Source organism: Hyperoodon ampullatus (genome assembly GCF_949752795.1).
Source record: "Hyperoodon ampullatus genome assembly, chromosome: 13".
Lineage (NCBI taxonomy): Eukaryota > Metazoa > Chordata > Mammalia > Artiodactyla > Ziphiidae > Hyperoodon > Hyperoodon ampullatus.
The window spans coordinates 35,387,133-35,392,015 of NC_136926.1; the positions used below are offsets into that span (position 1 = coordinate 35,387,133).

The 4,883-nt window shown below is 41.4% G+C and overlaps 1 pseudogene across 1 annotated transcript; it reads left to right on the plus strand.

Annotated features, from left to right (window-relative positions):
* The first annotated feature begins 817 nt into the window (after window positions 1-817).
* LOC307061778 (PX domain-containing protein kinase-like protein) lies at window positions 818-2,532 on the plus strand (annotated as a pseudogene). The gene has a single exon. The product of its transcript is annotated as a PX domain-containing protein kinase-like protein (transcript).
* The last annotated feature ends 2,351 nt before the right edge of the window (window positions 2,533-4,883 follow it).

The following is a 4,883-nucleotide window of genomic DNA, read 5'->3' on the forward strand; positions in this document are numbered from 1 at the left end:
AGTTTCTAAGCTGAACATTAAGCAGGGATAACTTAAATGCCTTGAAGATAAATCTGCTTCCAATGTTAACCTGCCTGAACCAGAAGAAAATGTAACCCCAAATAAATTAGATACTTGGGCTACTGTCTTCTTTCCTTTTTTTTTCTATCTCTTAAGAGTCATTGCCTTCCCATTTCTCTGCCCAAGGCATCTGGACCCAGGGCTAATTCTTAGGGCATCCTCTCTCTCTCCACCACCCAGGGTAGAGACTCCAAACACAGCCCTGACAGATGCCTAATAGAATCACTTGGGAAGCTTTCTGTCCAACTACTGAATGCTTCCGGTGTATTTCCCTCATCTTTCTATCTTCCCACTGGGGTCACACTTCTCTAAGCCTCATCCTCTACCACCCTCATTAAGAATCAGTGTTAACGCCAAAGGAAACCATAAACTAAATGAAAAGACAACCTACAGAATGGGAGAAAATATTTGTAAATGATGCAACTGACAGGGCTTAATCTCCAAAATACACAAACAGCTCATACAATTCAATAACAAAAAAAAGCAAACAATCCAATAGAAAAATGAGCAGAAGACCTAAATGGACATTTCTCCAAAGAAGAAATACAGATGGCCAATAGGCACATGAAAAGATGCTCAACATTGCTAATTATTAGAGAAATGCAAATCAAAATTAGAACGAGATACCACCTCAGACCAGCTAAAATGGCCATCATTAAAAAGTCTGGGCAGTGGCAGCGGATCCCAGCAAGTGATGGGAGTTGGTGCCTCTGGACCTGTCCCTGGTCCTGAGGCGTTGGTGGATGGGCATTCCAGGATGGCCTTCATGGAGAAGCCACCGGCCAGCAAGGCCCTGCTGGACAACATGGTGCCGCTGACAGCAGCCATCGAGGCGAGCCAGTGCCTGCAGTCCCACATGGAATATATCATTTGGGTACAAAGAGGAATTTCTGTAGAAAATAGCTGGCAGATTGTTTGGAGATACAGTGACTTTGATTTGCTGAACAGCTTGCAGATTGCAGGCCTGAGTCTACCTCTTCCTCCCAAAACACTGATTGGTAACCTGGATCGTGAATTCATAGCTGAGAGGCAGAAGGGTCTTCAGAACGTTCTCAACATTATCACCACAAATCATATCTTGTCTAATTGTGAGCTGGTTAAGAATTAGTTTTTAGATCCAAACAACTATTCGGCAAACTATACTGAGATTGCCTTACAGCAGGTTTCCATGTTCTTCCAATCAGAACCAAAGTGGGAGGTGGTGGAACCACTGAAATACATAGGTTGGAGGATAAGGAAGAAATATTTCTTGATGAAGAGTAAAAATCAGCCAAAGGAGCAGCTAGTGTTAAGCTGGACTGACCTTGGTCCTGACGAGTATCTGTCAGATAAAGATTTTCAGTGTCTAATCAAACTTTGCCATCCTGTTTGCACCCTTGCATCTATCATGTTACCTTTGCCACAGCTAACAAATCCTCAGCATTTCTAATTAGAATGTTTAATGAAAAAGGAACTTTGAAGGACCTGATCTACAAGGCAAAACCAAAGACCCATTCCTAAGGGACTACTGCAACCCTAAGAAGATTCAAGGCCTTGAACTCCAGCAAATAAAAACATACGGGCAACAAATATTAGAGGTACTAAAGTTTCTCCGTGACAAGGGATTCCCTTATGGGCATCTTCATGCTTCCAACGTGATGCTGGAAGGGGACACTTGCTGGCTGCTGGACCTTGAGAATTCCTTGTTGGGCCTTCCTTCTTTCTACCAATCTTACTTCTCACAATTCAGGAAAATCAGTACATTGGAGAGTGTGGACATCCACTGCTTTGGCCACTTACTGTATGAGATGATGACCGCCAGACTTGGTGCCTGTAGACTCCTCTCCTGCACTGTCTATGGCTGTGGTGGCCATGTTGGAGTCTACGCTGTCTTGTGAAGCCTGTAAAGATGGCAGGTCCACCATTTCCTGGCTCTTACAGATGCCATTATTCAGTGATGTTCTGCTAACTACCTCCAAAAAGCCACGGTTTAAGATCCCCACAAAGTTAAAAGAGGCATTGAGCATTGCCAAAGAATGTATAGAAAAAAGGCTAATTGACGAACAGAAACAGGTCCACCAGCATCAAAGACTGATGAGAGCTCAGCCTCACAATGGATCTGAAGAAGAAAGAAAACAGAGGAAGATTATAGTTTGAAAGAATTCAAAACAATCTGCTGTTGAAAATAGTGAAGAGCATTCAGCAAAATACAGCAACTCCAATAATTCAGCAGGATCTAGGGCCAGCTCACCTCTCACATCCCCATCATCACCGACTCCACCCTCCACAGCAGGGATGCCCGCATTACCTCCTCCTCCTCTACCACCAGCAGCTCCCTTGCCTCCTGAGAGCACAGAGGTACCCACACAGCTTCCGCCCCAGGCTGTGAATGGCGTGAGCCAAGGGGCCTTACTCAGCTCCATCCAGAATTTCCAAAAAGGAACTCTGAGGAAAACCGAAACCTGTGATCATAGCGCTCCTAAGATCGGCTAAAGCTTTGTGTGTACACTTGGAGGGAAAAGTTCTTTTTTTTCCCTTCCACCTCCAACCCCTAAAGTACCCTCTTTCTGGATGAATAATTGCTGAGCCGGTACAGCAACATACGACTTTGCAGATGCTCATGTAAGAGGCTTTTCAAGAGGGAAATAGTCTTCAAGTAGAGTCAAGTCAGGCTAGCATTGCTGCCTTAAGAAATATTTTGCTCCTTTGTTACTATTGAAAAGGAATCTTGTTCATCCTCTAATGGTCATCTTTTGGTGGCAGCAGAATATTGGAATCAATTATTTCCACCAACAGAAGGAAATGGACAATAAACAAAAACAATGACAATATACAGTCACAGCAGTGAATGGCCTTTGTGTTTCAATCCCTCCTATCCTGTCAGATAGCTCCTAGAAATGTTCCTCTCATAGTTCATTTCTCTATTCTAAAGCATTTTCTGGTTATTTCTTAGATAACTCCCATTTTTGCTACCTTAATTTCATCCTAGACATTAACACTGTAGCCCAAAGCACAGTTACGCTGCTAAGAGTCAGAGAAGGAACTGAGTTCTTCATTTTCCCCTCAAATAGAACGGGGAAAGTTCATAACAGTCTCTTAAGTTCAAACAGGAACTCCACTGTGATTATAGAACTCAGGGCTAAAGGAACTACTCTAGACTCTTAGTTCACTTTAGTTAGTATGTATCGAACAGACAAAATAATATTAACATCAGAAAAAGCTCTTTAGAGGATCTTCTTAATCCTGGGCAATTAAGTCAAGTTTGGGGTTTGCCAGGGGAGGGTGTTATTATTACAACACAAGTACATTTGGCAAAATGAGTTCTGATTTTTGAAAGATTTATCCAAATATATCATCTTTTTAATGTTACTCATTTATTAGAAAGATCCTTTATCCTATGATTTGCTTAAACCCTTAAATAAATTGCACTTTAAAGGATTATAAATAATCCATCTAAAAATTAAAGTTACACACATCAGTGTTGGTTACTATGCAGAGAGAATGTCATTGTGTATAGTTTCATATAATCTGTGATAAATGTTCAGCTGTATTTTTTATTAAAATAAACCATGTCACCAAAAAAAAAGTCTACAAATAACAAATGTGGAGAAAAGGGAACCCTCATACACTTGGTGAGAATGTAAGTTGGTGCAGCCACTGTGAGAAAACAGTATGGAGGTGCCTCAGAAAACTAAAAATAGAGTTGATCCAGCAAAATTGATCCAGCAATCCCACTCCTCGGCATATATCCAGACAAAACTATAATTCTAAAAGATATATGCACCTCTATGTTCATAGCAGCACTATTCACGATAGCCAAGACATGGAAACAACCTAAATGTCCATTGACAGATGAATGGATAAAGAAGATGTGGCATATATACACAAAGGAATATTACTCAGCCATAAAAAATGAAATAATGCCATTTGCAGCACCATGGATGCAACTAGATTATTATACTAAGGGAAGTCAGTCAGAAAGACGAAGACAAATATATGATATCACTTATTTGTGGAATCTAAAATATGACACAAATGAACCTATCTATGAAACAGAAACAGAATCACAGACAATAGAGAATAGACTTCTGGTGGCCAAGGGGGAGGGGGGTGGGGGAGGGAAGGATTGGGAGTTTGGGATTAGCAGATGCCAACTATTATATGTAAAATAGATAAACAACAAAGTCCTACTGTATAGCACAGGGAACTAGATTCAGTATCCTGAGATAAACCATAATGGAAAAGAATATGAAAAAGAATGTATGTATATATATAAATGAGTCACTTTGCTGTATAGCAGAAATTAACACAACATTATAAATCAACTATACTTCAATTTTCAAAAAAAAAAGGAATCACTGCTAATACCCTGTTGGGGGAGGAAAGGAAGAAGAGGTGTTTCCTACTGTCCCAAGGCCCGGTGATCATGAAGGGGCACTTCTGAAGGGCAACCCTTGTTCTACTGGCCTGTGTCAGCATCCGGGACACTCGGGACCACAGTGGGATTCTTCCCAGACTGGAGAGGGGGCATTAGATAGGGTCCTGGCAGTGTGAAAAGACGTCAGCAGATCCCCGAACTGCGGAGATTTCACTGCTGAAGATTCGAGTGTTAAAATGCGTGGCTGATGACGTGACCAGGATGATGAAACAGTGTAGCGTATCAGAAAAACTGTTACCGCAGACATAGGCATAGAGGTGCTCACTAACCAAGTAAAACAGAAGCATCCAAACTTTTAGTCTTTTTAACAGTAATCTGGAAAATGGCAGCAAGATGGCATCATTTTTGAACTCCCCAAATCACCCCATACAAACAGAGCAACTAGGAGAGCAAAAGCAAAACCTCA